Source organism: Triticum urartu, chromosome 7 (assembly GCF_003073215.2).
Source record: "Triticum urartu cultivar G1812 chromosome 7, Tu2.1, whole genome shotgun sequence".
Lineage (NCBI taxonomy): Eukaryota > Viridiplantae > Streptophyta > Magnoliopsida > Poales > Poaceae > Triticum > Triticum urartu.
In genome coordinates this window covers 29,647,632-29,672,404 of record NC_053028.1, presented here as the reverse complement: position 1 = coordinate 29,672,404, position 24,773 = coordinate 29,647,632, and the positions used below count along the sequence as shown (strand labels likewise).

The 24,773-nt window shown below is 47.8% G+C and overlaps 1 long non-coding RNA gene across 1 annotated transcript; it reads left to right on the top strand.

Moving 5' to 3' along the window:
- The first annotated feature begins 8,240 nt into the window (after nt 1-8,240).
- LOC125521644 lies at nt 8,241-9,924 on the top strand. Its single transcript, XR_007289346.1, has 3 exons — nt 8,241-8,329; nt 8,525-8,760; nt 8,979-9,924. It is a non-coding gene; the product is annotated as an uncharacterized LOC125521644 (long non-coding RNA).
- The last annotated feature ends 14,849 nt before the right edge of the window (nt 9,925-24,773 follow it).

Genomic DNA, 24,773 nt, shown 5'->3' with positions numbered 1-24,773 from the left:
ATAGAAAGGTAATTGAAAATGAAAGAAATAGAATAAGGTAAAAGGAAAAAAATAAAATGTGAAGAAAACTAAATGAAAAGGGGGAAAAAGAGAAAGGAGTTGCAGTAGCGTGTATCCCAGAACGCGCTGTAGCTAACGTAGCAGTAGCGCGCTTTCTGGAACGCGCTACTGCTACTTCTGACTTAACCACGGGGTTCGTCCTTCCCCACGGCCACTTCCCCCAAATCCAGCTCTCTACTCTCGCCGCCGCTGTCGCCCGTCGGTCGCCGCGCGCTCTCCGCACACCCTCTATGCCGCCCCGACCCCAGATTCAACGCCGCCCCGGACGCCGCCCCCGACCCCGACCTCGATGCCGCCATCCACCGCGCGCCCGAGTCCTGACCCCGACCTCGACGCCGCCTGCCCCTCCCTCGTCGCAGGCACCCGAGGTGAGCACGCCTGCTCCTCCCTCTCCCCTACCTCTGCCTAGGGTTTCTTTATATTTTAGTTGCATCATATTAGTTAGGGTTCATGTAAGGGTGGAAACGAGTCGGATGCGGATGCGGCTCAAATGAGTTATGGTTCATCTAAGGTTGGAAACAAATCAAATTTCTAAGATGAATCATAAAACGAGTAAAATTTGACCACTTATTTCACTTTATAGTTGGATAATTGGAATATCCGCTACCACTTTCCACCCCTAGCTTCATCAAATTAGATGGTAATTAGGGCAGTAGTTCCTAGGTACTAATTAGTTAGTAAGAACTAGGTACTAATTAGGTACTAGTTTATTTTTATTTATAGTAAGTTTATTTTTAATAAGAACTAGTTAGTAAGAACTTGTTGCTATTTTTTTAGTTAAAGCAATTTTTCCCGCATCGACGTGGACGATGCCTATCCCGCATCCTCGTCGTCGAGTCAGCGGAGGACGACACCTGCTTGACTAGATGGGCCATGTCCGGGACTGGGCTCCGTCGGGGTGGTACTGGGAGGCGCTACCTACTGGGGGGCGCAGGTTGGTGAGGAGCCAGCCTGTCGTTGACCCGAACCTTCTTTGGTGGCGGTCGCGTGGGCCAGTGATGGTCCAGAGGCTCGAGGACCCCGCGGAGGTGGTGCGTCACCGTGTTAGTGAGGAGGACACGCACGCCCATCGCTACTTGTTTGCGTTGGAGCACAGGTTCTCCAATACCTGGCAGGTTCTCCAGGGATCTCACTGGAGCTATGATCCCATGATGGTTCCTTCTCTGTGGGTGTCCACCGCCCGCGCCGATACCCGTCGTGTGCTAGGGTTTTAGTTGTATTAGTGATGTTATATGTATGACACTATTTGGGATATATTAGTGATAATATTCGACGATGTACGGATGCATGAGATGATTTACTTTTGCTTATTGAATGCATGCTAATTTGAGTCCTATAAGATATTTTGAAATGTCTATCTTGTGTTGCTCAAATAGGATATGTGCTTTCCCAAGTGGCCGGTCATGTTTGCAGGTTACACCTCCTAGTGGACTATGTTTTGCCAGAGTGTTGATTCATTTCCGTTCCGGCAAATTTCAGGCGCTCGATATGTCCTATTTTAGCAAAGGTCATGCTGGATTTTTCTGTGAATTTTGGCATGACTTGTGCCAGAATATGTAGGAAATATCGAGTGCCCTGGATTTGTGTGTTGAGTATCCTGGTAGTTGTCTTCGATCGATTTTCAATTAATGTTTTAACTATGAACATAGGAAATGTTTGACGACGAAAATGATTTCGGTATTTGCAAATACTGCGAAGACGAGCGCGGCCTGTGCGACGGAATCTTCCTAGATGATGATAGGCGCTTCAGCATCAAGCTGGACGAGAACTTCGAAGTGAATACAGTAAGTCACAACGACAAGTCTTTTTTGTAATTAAGCATGACATTTGCTTCATTTGCTTCAACTTATAATTTAAGCATGACATTAAGCATGACAAGTCTTTTTTTTACTATTCTACTAGCGTATCCCTGCCATGCAAGAGTTTTTGTATTGGATAAGATAGGTTTCAGTCGTACTATGGAGGAAAAGAAAGTTTACTTGAAGACCGAGCATGGTTATATTTTCCACGCAAAATTGTACAATTCAGACGAGTACACCTATTTTGGATGCAAAACATGGCGAGCACTATGCAAGACTTATGCATTTGAGCCTGATATGGTTATCACCTTTAATATTCATCCGGAAGATGATATTGAAGGTAATACCGACATCTGGATCGATGTGCAGACGCCTCCAGTTATACCATTATGTAAGTTTCTCAACCATATTTATGTCTTTGATATTGTTTATTCAAAAATAATTGACAACTAATTTGTATTGTCAGCTTATTTCGGTGCAAGCAAACATGTCCAGCGCTTGGTAGACAGGACCTACTACTGTCCCGGGGCTGAACTAAACTGCGAGGAGCTAAGTCATTATGTTTCATGGCTGGAGGATCTTGATACTGTCAAGACAAATTTTCTTCCTGCATTTAGAAATGTTAGTACTGAAAACGTGCGACCAATAGTGTTCGTAATGAACTACAGCCACATCTATTTAGGAAGGATGGAAGGATTTTTACTATTTGTCCTCAGTGCATCTTCTCCATACATTATTTTTGAAGCTAAACTTCATTGCTAAGTATGTTACCATATGATGTTCTTCAACAGGGACTCCCGATGAATGTTGTGTCTTATGGGATCGAGACTAAAGGTACCATGAGTATTATTAGCTTACGGACAAGATATCCTACAGATTAATTTAGTGCATTCAAGATTAGCAACGAATGCTTAATAGTGCAAGACTGTACCAAATGTGTGATGGAGAAGCGCAGAGAAGTACTAGGGGGCAGCAAACAGATGTGCTACCCACGATTAGGAGACATGTTCATCTGCATGCTCCAACTTGATCAAGGAGGAGATCTACACATGTTTTATGTTATTTTACCTAAGAGAGAGCAGCAGGAGTGATTAGCTAGCTAGAAATGAGTTTGAGGATGATGATGTGCTACACTATTACTATGATGATAAAATAGCTAGTGTTGGTGGTAATGACTATGATGATTATTATTAGCTAGTGTTAGTGGTGATTAAATAAATACTGTTGGTGATAATGACTATGATGATGATTAAATAGCTTGTGCTGGCGGATTAGATTCAAGTGGAGGCAACATGTGGTGCACATCGAAAGTACTACTATTCCAAACTAGATCAAGTTTGGATTAGTAGTATACTTTTGACATGCACCACATATTGCCTCCACTTGAACCTAATCCACCTTCATTTGACACACTGTTATGGACATAATGATGTAAACCTCATAACTGGTATTGTACCAATATTTGTATGATGGCGCATAAATACACTAAAAATAAAAAAAATAAAAAAATACTAGTAGCGATGGAGAGAAAACACGCTGCCAGTAGTTACATTAGCAGTAGCGTGGGAGTGAACAAACGCTGCAGCTATTTGTCCTAGCAGTAGCGCGTGCCCGCACGCGCTACTGCTAAGCAATAGCTGTAGCGCCTTATTAGTAGCGCGCGCTACCCGCGCTACTAGTGAGCACAAAACCAGTGCTACTGCCAGGGTTTTCTCTAGTAGTGAGAGTGACAGAAGTTTAAACCCTAGCTTATGCGTTGCTTTGTAAGGGGCTTATTTGGATCCATATTTTCATGCTATGGTTAGGTTTACCTTAATACTTTTGTTGTATTTGCAGATGCTTGCAATAGAGGTTAATCATAAGTGGGATGTTTGTCCAAGTAAGGGCAGCACCCAAGCACCGGTCCACCCACATACCAAATTATCAAAGTACCAAACGCGAATCATATGAGCGTGATGAAAACTAGCTTGACGATATTCCCATGTGTCCTCGGGAGAGCTTTACATCATATAAGAGTTTGTCCAGGCTTGTCCTTTGCTACAAAAAGGATTGGGCCACCTTGCTGCACCTTATTTACTTTTGTTACTTGTTGCTCGTTACAAATTATTTTATCATAAAACTATTTGTTACCACTTATTTCAGTACTTGTAGAGAATACCTTGCTGGAAACCGCTTATCATTTCCTTCTGCTCCTTGTTGGGTTCGACACTCTTACTTATCGAAAGGACTACGATAGATCCCCTATACTTGTGGGTCATCAAGACTCTTTTCTGGCACCGTTGCCGAGGAGTGAAGCGACTTTGGTAGGTGGAATTTGGTAAGGAAAAATTTATATAGTGTGCTGAAATTTACTATCACTTGTTACTATGGAAAGTAATCCTCTGAGGGGCTTGTTCGGAGTATCTTCACCCTGACCAGTAGAGCAAAGAGTTGCTCCTCAACCTACTGAACCTATTGAAAATGAAAATTCTTGCTTCGAAATTCCTTTGGGTATGGTAGAAAAACTGCCAGTTAATCCTTTTTTGGGAGATGGAACAAAACATCTTGATGAGCATCTAATATATGTGGATGAAGTTTGTGGATTATTTAAGCTTGCAGGTGTACCCAAAGATGTTTTTAAGAAGAAGGTCTTCCCTTTATCTTTAAGGGGAGATGCATCGACATGGTATAGGCTATGTGATGATATGTAGTCTTGGAACTACAAACGACTGAAACTGGAATTTCATCAAAAGTTTTATCCTATGCATCTTGTTCATCGTGATCGCAATTATATATATAATTTTTGGCCTCGCGAAGGAGAAAGCATCGCTCAAGCTTGGGGGAGGCTTAAATCAATGTTATATTCATGCCCCAATCATGAGCTCTCAAGAGAAATGATTATTCAAAAATTTTATGCTCGGCTTTCTGATAACAATCGCACCATGCTTGATACTTCTTGTGCTGGCTGACGAGGACATATACTGGGGGTAGGGTAACAGGCCTGACCTAAAGGCCCTACCCATGGACACCGTATACTCTGTACTGGGCCCCTGGGCCAGATCGCCGTCCAGATGTACCACAACTTGAAAATCACTCGGACGGCGATAACCACTCGGAGCACGACACTTCACTCGACGAGCTCATTCCACTCGACCGTGTAACTCACTCGGATATGCAAAGACCAATAGTCAGCATGATGGTTTGTAGTGGGCAGGCATTATGGCATTGATGCTCCACCGTGTAACATAAGGGGTGAGGGGGTGGCGCACTCTATATAAGCCACCCCCACCACTAGACTAGGGGGCTTCTTTTTTCTTCCATCTCTCTCTCTCTCTTTCACCATTAGTCTCAGGACTACAGGGATCCGTTCTCCTCTCATTGTAATCTCTGGATACATACTAAGATAAAACAAAGCCTCTCCGGAGCACGAGACGTAGGGTTGTTATCTTCACCGTGAGAGGCCCGAACTCGCTAAAACCACCGTGTCACCCATATGCATCTCGATAGATCATGCTCCTTTATCCTACCCCTCTTTTATTGTCGGAATCGTTACCACGACAGTTGGCGTCCACCTTTGGGCATGGTGTCTATCGAGCCATGATTCATATGGTTCTTTCTTCAATCGCCGGCAGTAGACTAATTTCTGCAGAGGGGAGAGCCACGACAATGGATGTCCTCGCAGACGCTCAGCCCCAGTGACTCCCCGTCGGCGCCGCGCTGCAGCACGCCACCGTCGCCCTCCTCAAGATCTTCCTCGGCTCCAACGGTGATGGCAAGAAGTGACCCGCGCTCGCCACAGCACGTCACCGTCGACCGCTCCGGCGGCTACGCCGTCGTCTCGCTGTCCGGTGACCTGCGCCTGCCGCAGCGCGTCACCGCCGACCGCTCCGGCGGGTACAACGCGACCTGAAATGCCACGGTCAGATTCGCCGTCACTGCCAGCGCCGCTGGGCCGGTTGACATGCTGCTCTACGCCTGCGAGGTACACATTCCGAACTTCTCTCTGGCACCGCCGATGACCCCGTTCCCAGGTACGCAAGTCAATTATAGCAGTTAATTATGTGATTACTTATTGCGATAGTTAAGCTAGCCCATGCAAAAACTTCTCGCCCACGACCTCAAGTCCTCGGACCGTTAGCCAATCATTTAATGGTCCGCTGGGCATGTAGAGGAGTTAATGCGCCAGTTTTCTGCCATCGATTGATGACTAATGCACAGGGTAATTTGTGCATGCATGCACGGCCATCCATCCGTGGTCTTTACGCCCTCCAAAATAGCATTTATGCGTGGACACTTTATTAGTCCAACGCCAAATATTCGTGGAGGTACCTGTACTTGCTAACTTGCAGGTTTGCTAAAACTAGTAAGTGTGCACGTGCAACGCACATATAGCCACAAGAGTAAACTTTTATGTACATCTTAGTTATGAGACAATTATTTAAATAAACACCATTGCTAAGTGGATCGTTCATATAATCATCCTCTTAACTCGTTTTTGTGGGATAAAATTTGCCACGATATGTAGGATATCATGAAATATGAATGAATGTGCAGAAGCTATACAGTGGTGCAACAATATATAGTGGTGTCAAAAGTTGGTTGTAAAAAGGGTCAAAAGCTGGTGATGTCAAAAACTGTCAAAAGAAGATCTTCATAACCAAATGATAAATGCCACACGTGTGGCACAAAGTAACACCACCCTGACGTTTGTTACAACTAAAATTGCCATACAAATCGTAGATGCCCACATTGGGATGGTCGGAGTAGACCCGGAGCTCCACGAGGAGCAACATGTCCCGGGTTGGAGGACCGAGTCAAACTCCTGCCCCGATGATCAGCCTGTGACGTCGACCCACCGCCAGCGAATGCACCCAGAGAGGCAGACACTGCCACAACGGAAGAGAGACACACCGGCCACCGAGTATCCACTTCGGCGCCCTGGCCCGTCATCGACTCCTCAAGCAAGCTCCTTCCCCGCGGTCCAACGCCAAGATCACCACCGAGCACGCTTTGCCCTACCTCCACGCCCGCGGGAAGGAACCATAGCAACACCTCAGGCCGCTGGACGCCGGATCCGGTGCCCGCCACTGGGTCTGGCCCACGCTTACAACCCAAGGACACCTAGAGGAACAGCCCCCGGCAACCGTTCCGTCCCCCGCACCGGCCCCCGCATGGCCCGGCGCCTGCGGAGCACGCCGATGCGCCGCCTCCGACCGCCGCACCACGTGCCCACCGCCACGTCGCAGGGCCCTGCGGCAGCCCCACGCTGCCAACAACAGCCGTCGTCCTGCACCGGCCCCTTCGAGCAGAGGAGAAGAAGGGGCCCCGCCGCCGCGGCGCCAACCGGGCTTTGCCCGAAAGCGCTAGCCGGCGGCAGCGAGAGAGAAGGGGGAGAGATGGGGATTGGGGTCCGGCGGCTAGGGTTTCCCCTGCCCCCGCCGGCGCTCGCAGGAGCATCACACGAGGGGAGGAAGGGGCAGCCGACACCTAGAATGGATCTTTTTAGAAGATAAAAAATTGATTTGGAGGAAGTCGCACTCACTCACAATCTTTTTTTTTGAAATAAACTCACAATCTCTCTCCGGTCACTGCCTAATACTCCAGCAATATGTGACCATTAGTTAGTAGGAGTACTAAAAACTGATGATAAAAAAGTTAGTTATCCTCCCCACCGCCCCCTCAGTCCCTCTACATTTCTGTCCCCGTTCCCCATTCTCCCATGGTGGCCACATCCCTCACCCCACAGCCTGGCGCCCTTTCTCATGAACGCCGGCGCTCACTGGTCCGGCCAACGCTCCCCTTCGTCACCACCGCCGGTACTCCCTGGTCAGGTGGAGGCTCCCCTTCGCAGTCGCTGCTCTTCCTCCCCTTCATGTCGAATCGGTCACCGAAGTGGCCGGGGAGGCCCTCGAGGTCGGCATGCTCGCTCCAGCGCTAGGCGTCGGTGGAGGCAGAGGTGGAGGCGTGGCACTCGCATGCGCCTTCTCTACCCCGCTCCTTCTCCGAATCCGGTGGCCGAAGTGCTCGAGGAGGCGCTCAAGCTCGGCATGCTCGCCGGCGACGGGCTTCTCGCTCCTCCGGATGCCCTCGCCGTCGCCGCCATGAGCCTCTCCATCCTCTCTTGCGCGGTCGTCTGGGCCCAGGCAAGTCTCTCTCTCCAACCCCGCCGCCTGCTCCACCCCTGTAAATTCGGTTCGTCGCCAGGTGCATCGCCTCATTGAGAAATCACCATGAATGTTCCCAAGACCATGTCTAATTTATTCTGTTATAGGGCTTTGTTAGAAAAGCTGATTTAACTAAGTATTATTCTGCTCTAGATTGCAGCACTAGTTGACATGATACAATATCTTTTCAAAAGATGATACATTATCTTCATGAAAGAAAGGAAGTTGGAGAAGTTATTATTTAAGAGGAATTCAGCGTCATGTGGTTCTCAAGAGCTAAAATGGAACAACAAGTGCAAGCCTGTCATGCCTACACTAACTAATCAGGTAGCATATGCAAATGTTTAAGCATACTACATTCAGATATGACATTTGAATATAAAATCTGGCAATTCTTTTTGTAATACTATTAAGCTCGTCATGGTGGTTACCATGAATGAGTGTCCCATTTAGTATTTTTTATATGAGAAATCATCAGCTTAGTTGGTGGCTGTGTTGATGAGAAGGCCCTTAATGGTTCAGATTTCCCGAGGGAGAAGAAGGAGGTGCCGAAAGGGTATGGGAGTAACAAGTCTGAATCGAAGAGTATATATGTTTTGATTTTGAGTTGCATTGCCCAGTATTTTTATTGTTCTAAGAAATCCATGGAGATGTCTATGGAACATTTCCTTGATGTGATAGGCATATTTGTTTACCACATTCAGTTGTTGGCCCTGCTGTTGACGTCCATGGTGGCGCTGATGATGATCTTGGCAAGGGTAATGCTTTGATTTCATAGACCTGTTGCTTTGATAGCTAGAGAATTAATTTCTCAAGGACTTTGTGATTTAGTGCTCTTATGGTATTTCATAAATCTGGCAATATAAAATTAATATCTAATTCTGGTTATGTAATGACCGACTGTTATCTTGCTTCTTACTCATGTATCTTCAGATGGGGTAATGCACTTCTCTTCTTTCTCCTCATGTATGTTCAGATTTGATGTATCTGCCTGGGGTCTTGGTATGTCCTTGAGCACGCATCAGGTATGTATGTATCTGTTTGTATATTAGTGCAGTTTGTAGTTCATTCGGTGCATGTCCCTAAACCAAAGAATTTTAGACATCTCAAGTAGCAAATTACATGGTTTGGTGTGTCATACAAGATTTAATAGAAAGCACCACCACAGCCTTGCGTGTGCTTGTATAGCTACATGGTGTTTCAGAGCAGCACTCTATAATTTGGCACATGGCTTCATGATTTATCGTAGCCGCTTCACAGGGTGCATGCCTATGAGTGTCTATGTATGTGCATGTGTACTCGTCATAGGACCGAGCTGAAACTAATTATGATTAATTTGCCCATTCTGTGATGTGCGCTTACGTGAATACCATTGGCACCTTTGTAAATTCTCCAAGCTAAATCCAATATTTCAGGTGTTCTTTGACCACTCAATTCACCTTTGTAAATTCTGAAAGCCAACTTTTTTGACACCAGGCCAATTCAGTTAGTTACAAAATTGCAGTAGCCAAAACACTCTTCAGAATTCTGATCATCCTCTTCTTGCTCCCCTGAATCTGTGTCATCTAGCTCCCCTTCTTCCAGCTCCACCTAGAAAATGGTAGAGCATTCCTTGTAAAATAGGCACATACTTTTCAGCACAAATGGAGTACGGAAACAAGAAAAATACTTTGCAGGGATAACCAGAACATCATTCTTAGGTTACCAAGTTGATCCAATTGCACAAATAACTAACAGAACACATTGTTGGGTCAAATTAGAAAATCCCATCCATCTCCCCATGAACTGAAAGAATTTGCAGGCCACAAGTGTCCGCGAGCATCAAATCAACACATTCAAAGAACATACGACTGCGGCTGATCCGACAGCTAAGCCAAGAACTCATAGCCCCTACGAACTGAGTGCATGCAACATGGCAAGAACAAAACAAATAAATGAGGTCTTGAATCTTACACATGGTTTAAGAGAGGCAGAAACTGGTGTTTGGTACGCCAGGGCCGGTCTCTGGTCTCGCAAGGTGTCAACCGCCTCAGTCATGCGCCTGCGCGGGTGATGCGCCGAGTCCCGGCCTCCTGGTCGCCGTCATCCCAGAGTCCCACCCGCTGTCCGCCGTGTCGCGCGAGAAACGGTCAGGCCCCGCTGCCGGCGTGGCCATGCCATGGCTGCAGAGCGCGACCTCCACCGTGAGCTGCCTCGACCACCCCCATAACAGGCCTACCTCCCCACGATGCCGCACACGCTGCCCGGCCCGGCCTGCCGAAGCTCGCCACCGTCGCCTGCCATCGTCGTCGAACATTAGTCGTTGTCGCCACTCGGACGTTTAGGGATAACCCTAACACCGTCGTCTCCTTGATGCGGACGATGCCGTCGCGTGCCGAGAGCAGCAGCTGCTGTGCGCTCTGGTACATCTCCGACGGCGCCCCAGTCCCAGCTGGACAAATCCATGTCCGCGACGGTTGAGATAGAAGACTCCTCCTTTAGGTTGTTTTGGCGTGTTCAATGGCGTTTCCGCGTGATTGTAGTTGATTTTTTCTATGTGCGTGACTTCAGGGGTTGAAATGAATGAATCACAAAGGCAAACGATGGCAGTTTCTATTTTTGCGTGCGTGATTGTAGGGAGTCAACGACGTGGGTGTGAAGTTTGATAATTTTCTCTTGGTGGAGTATGGTCAATCAACATAAATTGCTAAGTGCACACAGAGAACGGATTAGATCAAGGCTAGCGGTTGGATTAAGTTTAATAAGCCTAATCCTACGGTGGTAATAGGTTCGCGTATGTTTGTAGGGTGCATGTAAAGAAGTTTATGTTTGATTGTTTTGGCGTGTTGAATGCGTTTCCGCGTGATTGTAGTTGATTTTTTCTATGTGCGTGATTCCAGGGGTTGAAATGAATGAATCACAAAGGCAAACAATGGCAGTTTCTATTTTTGCGTGCGTGATTGTAGAGAGTCGACGACGTGGGTGTGAAGTTTGATATTTTTTTCTTGGTGGAGTATGGTCAGTCAACATAAATTGTTAAGTGCATACAAAGAGCGGATTAGGTCAAGGCTAGCGGTTGGATTAAGTTTAATGGGCCTAATCCTACAGTGATAATAGATTCGTGTACGTTTGTAGGGTGCGTGTAAAAAAGTTTATGTTTGATTGTTTATTAGTAGTAAAGACGAATAAAGTCGCCTGACCGACTCATCATTTATTCCACTCAGTGGATGGCGTTGCGACCAGATCACAACCCAGTTGTGGTTCACTCGGACCTTTTCGCTCAGCTGGCTAACGAACGGGTTCACTCGGCTGGCTAGCCCAGAGATGATTTTTTGCACTCTAGACAATTAACGTGTAGGCTAGCTACTAGGTTGGAACATGCAACCACGAGTGCCATCTGACTCGTCGTCGTCTTCGAGGCCATCGTCGAACCTTCACGCATGACCATCGACGCCGTTCGGCTTGTCGTAGTCTCCAGCCTCATCTGCAACGTCATCGACAAACCCCCATATACGGCCCCTCTCTCCGAGGGCTGGCGGCACTCCGCTTTGATAACAATGAACCCGGCAGACCAAGTCTCCAGCCACTCAGCAGAGGATTAAGGACCTTATCCTCTCCGATCATTTTACAAATTAGCTCACAAATTACTCGACACTCGCTTAACAGTTCCTTTTCTGTTCGAACCCAGGTTCACTCGGACGGGACTTAAGCTCACTGAAACGCATATTCGGATGAATTTGCTCCGATGGATAACAGACCACTTCGGCAGTCGAACACAGACGTTTCAGTCCAGCAACCACTCGGTTGGTCACCAAATAACCACTCGGCCGCCCCGCGCGTCACCACTCGGTTGGTCACCTCATCACCACTCGGCCGCCCCGCGCATCGCCATCGGTTGGTCACCTCATAACCACTCGGCTGCCCCGCGCGTCGCCATCGGTTGGTCACCTCATAACCATTCGGCCGCCTTGTGCGTCGCCATCGGTTGGTCACCTCATCACCACTCGGCCGCTCCGCACGTCGCCACTCGGTTGGTCATCTCATAACCACTCGGCCGCCCCGCGCGTCGCCATCGGTTGGTCACCTCATAACCACTCGGCCGCCCCGCGCGTCGCCATCGGTTGGTCACCTCATAACCATTCGATCACCCTGTGCGTCGCCATCGGTTGGTCACCTCATAACCATTCGGCCGCCCTGTGCGTCGCCATCGGTTGGTCACCTCATCACCACTCGGCCGCCCTGTGCGTCGCCATCCGTTGGTCACCTCATCACCACTCGGCCGCTCCGTGCATCGCCACTCGATTGGTCACCTCATCACCACTCGGCCGCCCTGCGCGTCACCATCGGTTGGTCATCTCATAACCACTCGGCCGCCCCGCGCGTCGCCATCGGTTGGTCACCTCATAACCATTCGGCCTCCCTGTGCGTCGCCATCGGTTGGTCACCTTATCACAACTCGGCCACTCCGCGCATCGCCACTCGGTTGGTCACCTCATCACCACTCGGCCGCTCCGCACGTCGCCACTCGGTTGGTCACCACATAACCATTCGGCTGCCCTGTGCGTCGCCATCGGTTTGTCACCTCATTACCAATCGGCCGCTTCGCACGTCGCCACTCGGTTGGTCACCTCATAACCATTCGGCTGCCCTGTGCCTCGCCATCGGTTGGTCAGCTCATCACCACTCGATCGCCCTGTGCGTCGCCATCAGTTGGTCACCTTATCACCACTCGGCCGCTCTGCGCATCGCCACTCGGTTGGTCACCTCATCACCACTCGGCCGCCCTGCGCGTCGCCATCGGTTGGTCACCTCATAACCACTCGGCCGCCCTGCGCGTCGCCATCGGTTGGTCACCTCATAACCATTCGGCCGCCCTGTGCGTCGCCATCAGTTGGTCACCTTATCACCACTCGGCCGCTCCGCGCATCACCACTCGGTTGGTCACCTCATCACCACTCGGCCGCTCCGCACGTCGCCACTCGGTTGGTCACCTCATAACCATTCGGCCGCCCTGTGCGTCGCCATCGGTTGGTCACCTCATCACCACTCGGCCGCTTCGCACGTCGCCACTCGGTTGGTCACCTCATCACCACTTGGCCGCCCTGCGCGTCGCCATCGGTTGGTCACCTCGTAACCATTCGGCCGCCCTGTGCGTCGCCATCGGTTGGTCACCTCATCACCACTCGGCCGCACCACACGTCGCCACTCGGTTGGTCACCTCATCACCACTCGGCCGCCCTGCGCGTCACCATCGGTTGGTCACCTCATAACCATTCGGTCGCCCTGTGCGTCGCCATCGGTTGGTCACCTCTTCACCACTCGGCCGCTCCGCACGTCGCCACTCGGTTGGTCACCTCATCACCACTCGGCCGCTCCGCGCGTCGCCGCTCGGTTGGTCACCACATAACCATTCGGCCGCTCCGTGCTTCGCCATCGGTTGGTCACCTCATCACCACTCGGCCGCCCCGCCTCATCACCACTCGGCCGCCCCGCGCGTCGCCACTCGGTTGGACACCTCATCACCACTCGGCATCCCCCAGTGGGTGACTTAGCTGCGAATCTTTTTCGCCTAAGTTCAAGAAATCCTACCGAGTGGAGAGCAAACCTCCCACTCGGGGGCTTAGCTGCAGTCCAGTACTCGCCTAAGTTTGAAAAAATCCTACCGAGTGGAGAGCAAACCTCCCACTCGGGGGCTTAGCTGGAGTCCAGTACTCGCCTAAGTTTGAAAAAATCCTACCGAGTGGAGAGCAAACCTCCCACTCGGGGGCTTAGCTGCAGTCCAGTACTCGCCTAAGTTTGAAAAAATCCTACCGAGTGGAGAGCAAACCTCCCACTCGGGGGCTTAGCTGCACTCCAGTACTCGCCTAAGTTTGAAAAAATCCTACCGAGTGGAGAGCAAACCTCCCACTCGGGGGCTTAGCTGCAGTCCAGTACTCTCCTAAGTTTGAAAAAAATCCTACCGAGTGGAGAGCAAACCTCCCACTCGGGGGCTTAGCTGCAGTCCAGTACTCGCCTAAGTTTGAAAAAATCCTACCAAGTGGAGAGCAAACCTCCCACTCGGGGGTTTAGCTGCAGTCCAGTACTCGCCTAAGTTTGAAAAAATCCTACCGAGTGGAGAGCAAACCTCCCACTCGGGGGCTTAGCTGCAGTCCAGTACTCGCCTAAGTTTAAAAAAATCCTACCGAGTGAAGAGCAAACCTCCCACTCGGGGGCTTAGCTGCAGTCTAGTGCTCGCCTAAGTGTTTGAAATCCTAGCGAGTGGAGAGCATGTTGGGGAACGTAGCAGAAATTCAAAATTTTCTACGCATCACCAAGATCAATCTATGGAGTAATCTAGCAACGAGGGGAAGGAGAGTGCATCTACATACCCTTGTAGATCGCTAAGCAGAAGCGTTCAAGTGAACGGGGTTGATGGAGTCGTACTCGTCGTGATCCAAATCACCGTTGATCCTAGTGCCGAACGGACGGCACCTCCGTGTTCAACACATGTACAGCCCGGTGACGTCTCCTACGCCTTGATCCAGCAAGGGGAGAAGGAGAGGTTGGGAAGACTCCATCCAGCAGCAGCACGACGGCGTGGTGGTGGTGGAGGAGCGCGGGACTCCAGCAGGGCTTCGCCAAGCACTACGAGAGACGAGGAGGGAGAGAGGTAGGGCTGCGCCAACAAGGAGAGCAAATCACACGTGTTGGGCAGCCCCATAACTCAAGTATATATAGGGGGTGGGGAGGGGCTGCGCCCCCACCTAGGTTTCCACCCCTAGGGGTGGCGGCCATCCCTAGATCCCATCTAGGGGGGCGGCCAAGGGGGGAGAGAGAGGGGGGCGCACCACTAGGTGGGCCTTAGGCCCATCTGAGCCTAGGGTTTCCCCCTTTTCCCTTCTCTCTTTGCCTTGGGCCCTAGTGGGGGGCGCACCAGCCCACCTGGGGCTGGTCCCCTCTCACACTTGGCCCACGCAGCCCTCTGGGGCAGGTAGCCCCACCTGGTGGACCCCCGGGACCCTCCCGGTGGTCCCGGTACGTTACCGATAGACCCGAAACTTTTCCGGTGACCAAAACATGACTTCCCATATATAAATCTTTACCGTATTGCAATGAACATGATCTAATCATATTCATGCTTAACGTAGACACCTGATAACATTTATCTAGGTTCAATACTAATCCCGAAGGCAGATGAAGCGTGCGATGGTGATCTCATGAACTTTGGAAACACTTCCAACACACATCGTCACCTCCCCCTTAGCCAGTCTCCGTTTAGTCCGTAGCTTTTGCTTCAAGTTACCAATAATAGTAACTGAACCGGTATCCAATACCCAGGTGCTACCAGGAGTACTAGCGAGGTACACATTAATAACATGTATATACTTCGTTGAAGTTGCCAGCTTTCTTATCTACCATGCTTTTGGGGTAATTCCGCTACCAGTGACCGTTCCCCTTACAATAGAAGCACTTAGTCTCGGGTTTGGGTTCAACCTTGGGTTCCTTCACTGGAGCGGCAACTGATTTGCCATCCATGAAGTTTCCCTTCTAGCCCTTGCCCTTCTTGAAACCAGTGGTCTTATTAAACCATCAACACTTGATGCTCCTTCTTGATTTCTACCTTTTTGCGGTCTTAAGCACCGCGAACAGCTCCGGGATCAACTCCATCCCTTGCATGTCATAGTTCATCACGAAGATCTAGTAGCTTAGTGAGAGTGGCTAGAGAACTCTATCAATCACTATCTTATCTGGAAGTTTAACTCCCACTTGATTTAAGTGATTGTAGCACCCAGACATTCTGAGCACATGCTCACTAGCTGAGCTATTCTCCTCCATCTTGTTGGCAAAAGAACTTGTCAGAGGTCTCACACCTCTCAACACGGGCATGAGCCTGAAATCCCAATTTCAGCTCTTGGAACATCTCATATGTTCTGTGGCGTTCAAAACGTCATTGAAATCCCGATTCTAAGCCGTAAAGTACGGTGCACTAAACTATCAAGTAGTCATCAGGATGTGTCTGTCAGGTGTTCACAACATCCACAGACGATGTTGTAGGGGTTTGCACATCGAGCGGTGCATCAAAGACGTAAGCCTTCTGTGTAGCAGTGAGGACACTCCTCAGACTACGGACCTAGTCCGCATCAGTGCTTACAATATCTTTTAACTTGGTCTTTCTCTAGGAACGTATTGAAATAGGGAGCTACAACGTGAGCCATTTATCTACAACATATTTGCAAAGACAATTTAGACTATGTTCATGATAATTGAGTTCATTTAATGAACTCCCACTCAGATAGACATCCCTCTAGTCATCTAAGTGAAACATGATCCGAGTCAACTAGGCCGTGTCCGATCATCACGTGAGACGGACTAGTCAACATCGGTGAACATCTTCATGTTGATCGTATCTTCTATATGGCTCATGCTCGACCTTTCGGTCTTCCGTGTTCCGAGACCATGTCTATACATGCTAGGCTCGTCAAGTCAACCTAAGTGTTTTTGCTGTGTAAATATGGCTTACACCCATTGTATTCGAACGTTAGAATCTATCACACCCGATCATCACGTGGTGCTTCGAAACGACGAACCTTCGCAACGGTGCACAGTTAGGGGGAACACTTTCTTGAAATTTTTAGTGAGGGATCATCTTATTTAAGCTACCGTCGTTCTAAGAAAATAAGATGTAAAACATGATAAACATCACATGCAATCAAATAGTGACATGATATGGCCAATATCATTTTGCTCCTATTGATCTCCATCTTCGGGGCTCCATGATCATCGTTGTCACCGGCACAACACCATGATCTCCATCATCATGATCTCCATCATCGTGTCTTCTTGAAGTTATCTCATCATCTATTACTTCTACTACTATGGCTAACGCTTTAGCAATAAAGTAAAGTAATTACATGACATTTATGTTGACACGCAGGTCATAAATAAATTAAGATAACTCCTACGGCTCCTGCCGGTTGTCATACTTATCGACATGCAAGTCGTGTTTCCTATTACAAGAACATGATCGATCTCATACATCACATATATCATTCATCTCATCCTTTTGGCCATATCACATCACAAGACATATGCTGCAAAAACAAGTTAGACGTCCTCTAATTGTTGTTGCAAGTTTTTACGTGGCTGCTATAGGTTTCTAGCAAGAACGTTTCTTACCTACGCGAAAACCACAACGTGATATGCCAATTTCTATTTACCCTTCATAAGGACCCTTTTCATCGAATCCGATCCGACTAAAGTAGGAGAGACAGACACCCGCTAGCCACCTTATGCAACTAGTGCATGTCAGTCGGTGGAACCAGTCTCACGTAAGAGTACGTGTAAAGTCGGTCCGGGCCGCTTCATCCCACGATGCCGCCGAATCAAGATAAGACTAGTAACGGCAAGCAAATTGACAAAATCGACGGCCACAACAACTTGTTTTCTACTCGTGCATAGAAACTACGCATAGACCTAGCTCATGATGCCACTGTTGGGGAACGTAGCAGAAATTCAAAATTTTCTACGCATCACCAAGATCAATCTATGGAGTAATCTAGCAACGAGGGGAAGGAGAGTGCATCTACATACCCTTGTAGATCACTAAGCGGAAGCGTTCAAGTGAACGGGGTTGATGGAGTCGTACTCGTCGTGATCCAAATCACCGATGATCCTAGTGCCGAACGGACGGCACCTCAGTGTTCAACACACGTACAACCCGGTGACGTCTCCTACGCCTTGATCCAGCAAGGGGAGAAGGAGAGGTTGGGAAGACTCCATCCTGCAGCAGCACGACGGCGTGGTGGTGGTGGAGGAGCGCGGGACTCCAGCAGGGCTTTGCCAAGCACTACGAGAGACGAGGAGGGAGAGAGGTAGGGCTGCGCCAACAGGGAGAGCAAATCACACGTGTTGGGCAGCCCCATACCTCAAGTATATATAGGGGGTGGGGAGGGGCTGCGCCCCCACCTAGGTTTCCACCCCTAGGGGTGGCGGCCAGCCCTAGATCCCATCTAGGGGGGCGGCCAAGGGCGGAGAGAGGGGGGGCGCACCACTAGGTGGGCCTTAGGCCCATCTGAGCCTAGGGTTTCCCCCTTTTCCCTTCTCTCTTTGCCTTGGGCCCTGGTGGGGGGCGCACCAGCCCACCTGGGGCTGGTCCCCTCTCACACTTGGCCCATGCAGCCCTCTGGGGCAGGTAGCCCCACCTGGTGGACCCCCGGGACCCTCCCGGTGGTCCCGGTATGTTACCGATAGACCCGAAACTTTTCCGGTGACCAAAACAGGACTTCCCATATATAAATCTTTACCTCCGGACCATTCCGGAACTCCTCGTGATGTCCGGGATCTCATCCGGGACTCCGAACAACATTCAGTAACCGCGTACATACTTTCCCTATAACCAACAACGGGATCTGGAACCATGCAGACATGACCGAGACACCTCTCCGGCCAATAACCAACAGCGGGATCTGGATACCCATGTTGGCTCCCACATGTTCCACGATGATCTCATTGGATGAACCATGATGTCAAGGATTCAATCAATCCCGTATACAATTCCCTTTGTCCAGCAGTATTGTACTTGCCCGAGATTCGATCGTCGGTATCCGATACCTTGTTCAATCTCGTTACCGGCAAGTCTCTTTACTCGTTCCGTAACACATCATCCCATGATCAACTCCTTGGTCACATTGTGCACATTATGATGATGTCCTACCGAGTGGGCCCAGAGATACCTCTCCGTTTACACGGAGTGACAAATCCCAGTCTCGATTCGTGCCAACCCAACAGATACTTTCGGAGATACCTGTAGTGTACCTTTATAGCCACCCAGTTACGTTGTGACGTTTGGCACACCCAAAGCACTCCTACGGTATCCGGGAGTTGCACAATCTCATGGTCTAAGGAAATGATACTTGACATTAGAAAAGCTTTAGCATACGAACTACACGATCTTTGTGCTAGGCTTAGGATTGGGTCTTGTCCATCACATCATTCTCCTAATGATGTGATCCCGTTATCAACGACATCCAATGTCCATGGTCAGGAAACCGTAACCATCTATTGATCAACGAGCTAGTCAACTAGAGGCTTACTAGGGACATGGTGTTGTCTATGTATCCACACATGTATCTGAGTTTCCTATCAATACAATTCTAGCATGGATAATAAACGATTATCATGAACAAGGAAATATAATAATAACCAATTTATTATTGCCTCTAGGGCATATTTCCAACAGTCTCCCACTTGCACTAGAGTCAATAATCTAGTTCACATCGCCATGTGATTAACACTCACAGGTCACATTGCCATGTGACCAACATCCAAGAGTCTACTAGACTCAATGATCTAGTTCACATCACTATGTGATAAACACTCAAAGAGTTCTGGGTTTGATCATGTTACAATTGTGAGAGAGGTTGTAGTCAACGGGTCTTGCCATATTCAGATCCCTATGTATTTCGCAAAACTTTATGTCATATCATAGATGCTGCTATCACGTTCCACTTGGAGCTATTCCAAATTATTGCTCCATTATACGTATCCGGTATCTCTACTCAGAGCTATCCGGATAGGTATTAAGCTTGCATTGACGTAACTCTTTACGTCGAACTCTTTATCACCTCCATAACCGAGAAACATTTCCTTATTCCTCTAAGGACAATTTTGACCGCTATCTGGCAATCCAATCCAAGATCACCTTTGTACCCTTTTGCTAGACATGTGGCAAGGCACACATCAGGTGCGGTACTCCGCATGGCATACCATATAGAGCCTATGACAAGAGCATAGGGGACGACCTTCGTCCTTCCTCTTTCTTCTGCCGTGGTCAAGCTTTGAGTCTTACTCAACTTCACACCTTACAACTCAGGTAAGAACCCCTTCTTTGACTGATCTATTTTGAACTCCTTCAAAAACATGTCAAGGTGTGCGTTCTTTGAAAGTATCATCAGGCGTCTTGATCTATCTCTATAGATCTTGATGCCCAATTTGTAAGCAGCTTTATCCAGGTCTTCCTTTGAAAAACACTTTTCAAACAACCGTTTATGCTTTCCAGAAATTCTACATTATTTTGAATCAACAATATGTCATCCACATATACTTATCAGAAATGTTGTAGTGCTCCCACCCACTTTCTTGTAAATACAAGTTTCTAGCAAACATTGTATAAACCTAAAAGCTTTGATTACTCCATCAAAACAGATATTCCGATTCCGAGATGCTTGCTCTAGTCCATAGAAGGATTGCTGGAGCCAGCATACCTTTTAGCATCCTTAGGATCGACAAAACCTTTTATTGTATCACATACAACTTTTCTTACGAAAACTGGTAAGAAAACTTGTTTTGACATCCATCTGTAAGATTTCATAATCAAAAAATACAGCTAATGCTATCATGATTCCGACGGACTTAAGAATCGCTACGGGTGAGAAATTCTCATCGTAGTCAACTCCTTGAACTTGTGAAAAGACTCTTTCCCACAAGTCGAGCTTCATAGACGGTAACATTACCGCCCACGTCCGTCTTCTTCTTAAAGATCCATTTATCTCAATGGCTTGCCGATCATCAGGCAAGTCCACCAAAGTCCATACTTTGTTCTGATATATGGATCCTATCTCGGATTTCATGGCTTCTAACCATTTGTCGGAATACGGGCCCACCATCGCTTCTCCATAGCTCGTAGGTTCATTGTTGCCTAACAACATGATATCTAAGACAGGATTACCGTACCACTTAGGAGTAGTACATATCCTTGTCGACCTACGAGGTTTGATAGAAACTTGATCCGAAGCTTCATGATCACTATCATTAACTTCCTATTCAACAGACGTAGGCGCCACAGAAAACATCTTTCTGTGTTGCATCATTCTCTGGCTGAAGTAAAGGTTCGACAACCTCATCAAGTTCTATCTTCCTCCCACTCAATTCTTTCGAGAGAAACTCCTTCTCGAGAAAGGACCCGTTCTTAGCGACAAAAAATTTGCCCTCGGATCTGAGATAGAAGGTATACCCATCTGTCACCCTTGGGTATCCTATGAAGATGTGTTTGTCCGCTTTGGGTTCGAGCTTCTCCGGCTGAAGCCCTAAGCATCGCATCCCCAAACATTAAGAAACGACAACTTTGGTTTCTTGCCAAACCAATGTTCACACGACGTCGTTTCAACGGACTTAGATGGTGTCCTATGTAAAGTGAATGCAGCTGTCTCTAACGCATAACCTCAAAATGAAAACGGTAGATTGATAAGAGACATCATAGATCGCACCATATCTCATAAGGTTCGATTACGATGTCTGGACACACCATAACCTAGTGGTGTTCCAGGTGGCTTCAACTGTGAAACAATTCCACAATGTCTTAAGTGTTTGCCAAACTCATAACTCAGATATTCTCATTGATCAGGTCGTAGGAATTTGATCTTCTTGTTATGATGATTCTTAACTTCACTCTGAAATCGCTTGAACTTTTCAAACGTTTCAGACTTGTGCTTCATTAAGTAAATATACCTATATCTACTCAAATCGTCAGTGAAGATGAGAAAATAGCGATATCCACCGCATGCTTCAATTCTCATTGGATCACACGCATCAGCATGTATGATTTCCAACAAGTCACTTGCCCGTTTCATTGTACCTGAAAGCGGGGTCTTAGTCATCCTGCCCATGAGGCATGGCTCGCATGTGTCAAGCGATTCAAAATCAAGCGATATGGAGTTTCTTCATGCATCTTACGCCAATATGACCTAAGCGGCAGTGCCACAAGAAAGTAGTACTATCATTATTAACTCTACATCTTTTGGCATGAACATGTGTATTACCATGACCGAGATTCAATGAACCATTCACATAGGGTGCATGACCATGAAAGGTATCATTCATGTAAACAGAATGACCATTATTCTCTAACTTAAATGAATGACCGTATTGCAATGAACATGATCTAATCATATTCATGCTCAACGTACACACCTGATAACATTTATCTAGGTTCAATACTAATCCCGAAGGCAGATGGAGCGTGCGATAGTGATCTCATGAACTTGGGAAACACTTCCAACACACATCGTCACCTCGCCCTTAGCCAGTCTCCGTTTAGTCCGTAGCTTTTGCTTCAAGTTACCAATAATAGTAACTGAACCGGTATCCAATACCCAGGTGCTACCAGGAGTACTAGCGAGGTACACATTAATAACACGTATATACTTTGTTGAAGTTGCCAGCCTTCTTATCTACCATGCTTTTGGGGTAATTCCGCTACCAGTGACCGTTCCCCTTATAATAGAAGCACTTAGTCTCGGGTTTGGGTTCAACCTTGGGTTCCTTCACTGGAGCGGCAACTGATTTGCCATCCATGAAGTTTCCCTTCTAGCCCTTGCCCTTCTTGAAATCAGTGGTCTTATTAAACCATCAACACTTGATGCTCCTTCTTGATTTCTACCTTTTTGCGGTCTTAAGCACCGCGTGAAGGAAATATGCCCTAGAGGCAATAATAAAGTTATTATTTATTTCCTTATATATCATGATAAAAGTTTATTATTCATGCTAGAATTGTATTAACCGGAAACATAATACATGTGTGAATACATAGACAAACAGAGTGTCACTAGTATGCCTCTACTAGACTAGCTTGTTAATCAAAGATGGTTATGTTTCCTAACCATGGACAAAGAGTTGTCATTTGATTAACAGGATCACATCATTAGATGAATGATCTGTTTGACATGACCCATTCCATTAGCTTAGCACCCGATCGTTTAGTATGATTGCTATTGCTTTCTTCATGACTTATACATGTTCCTATGACTATGAGATTATGCAACTCGCGTTTGCCGGAGGAACACTTTGTGTGCTACCAAACGTCACAACGTAACTGGGTGATTATAAAGGAGCTCTATAGGTGTCTTCAAAGGTACATGTTGGGTTGGCGTATTTCGAGATTAGGGTTTGTCACTCCGATTGTCAGAGAGGTATCTCTGGGCCCTCTCGGTAATGCACATCACATAAGCCTTGAAAGCATTGCAACTAATGAGTTAGTTGTGAGATGATGTATTAAGAAACGAGTAAAGAGACTTGCCGGTAACGAGATTGAACTAGGTATTGAGATACTGACGATCGAATCTCGGGCAAGTAACATACCGATGACAAAGGGAACAACGTATGTTGTTATGCGGTCTGACCGATAAAGATCTTCATAGAATATGTAGGAGCCAATATGAGCATCCAGGTTCCGCTATTGGTTATTGACCGGAGACGTGTCTCGATCATGTCTACATTGTTCTCGAACCCGTAGGGTCCGCACGCTTAAGGTTTCGATGACAGTTATATTATGAGTTTATGAGTTTTGATGTACCGAAGTTAGTTCGGAGTCCCGGATGTGATCACGGACATGATGAGGAGTCTCGAAATGGTCGAGACATAAAGATTGATATATTGGACGGCTATATTCGGACACCGGAAGTGTTCCGGGTGATTTCAGAGAAAACCGGAGAGCCGGAGGGTTACCGGAACCCCCCGGGAGAAGTAATGGGCCATATGGGCCTTAGTGGAGAAAGAGAGAGGGGCAGCCAGAGGTGGGCCGCACGCCTCCTCCCCCTGGTCCGAATTGGACTTGGAGAGGGGGGCGGCGCCCCCCCTTTCCCTCTCCCTCCCCACTTCTTTCCCCTCCTAGTAGGAGTCCTACTCCTACTAGGAGGAGGACTCCTCCTTGGCGCGCCTATAGGGCCGGCCGGCCTCCTCCCCTTGATCCTTTATATATGGGGGCAGGGGGCATCCCTAGACACAAGTTTATCCACGTGATCATATTCTTAGCCGTGTGCGGTGCCCCCTTCCACCATAGTCCTCGATAATACTGTAGCGGTGCTTAGGCGAAGCCCTGCGACGGTAGTGCATCAAGATCGTCACCACGCCGTCGTGCTGACGGAACTCTTCCCCGACACTTTGTTGGATCAGAGTCCGGGGATCGTCATCGAGATGAACGTGTGCTAGAACTCGGAGGTGTCGTAGTTTCAGTGCTTGATCGGTCGGGCCGTGGAGACGTATGACTACATCAACCAAACGCTTCCGTTGTCGATTTACAAGGGTACGTAGATCACACTCTCCCCTCTCGTTGCTATGCATCACCATGATCTTGCGTGTGCGTAGGAATTTTTTTGAAATTACTACGTAACCCAACACCGCGAACAGCTCCAGGATCAACTCCATCCCTTGCACGTCATAGTTCATCACGAAGATCTAGTAGCTTAGTGAGAGTGGCTATAGAACTCTATCAATCACTATCTTATCTGGAAGTTTAACTCCCACTTGATTTAAGTGATTGTAGCACCCAGACATTCTGAGCACATGCTCACTAGCTGAGCTATTCTCCTCCATCTTGTTGGCAAAAGAACTTGTCAGAGGTCTCACACCTCTCAACACGGGCATGAGCCTGAAATCCCAATTTCAGCTCTTGGAACATCTCATATGTTTTGTGGCGTTCAAAACGTCATTGAAATCCCGATTCTAAGCCGTAAAGTATGGTGCACTAAACTATCAAGTAGTCATCAGGATGTGTCTGTCAGGTGTTCACAACATCCACAGACGACGTTGTAGGGGTTTGCACATCGAGTGGTGCATCAAAGACGTAAGCCTTCTGTGTAGCAGTGAGGACACTCCTCCGACTACGGACCTAGTCCGCATCAGTGCTTACAATATCTTTCAACTTGGTCTTTCTCTAGGAACGTATTGAAATAGGGAGCTATAACATGAGCCATTTATCTACAACATATTTGCAAAGACAATTTAGACTATGTTCATGATAATTGAGTTCATTTAATGA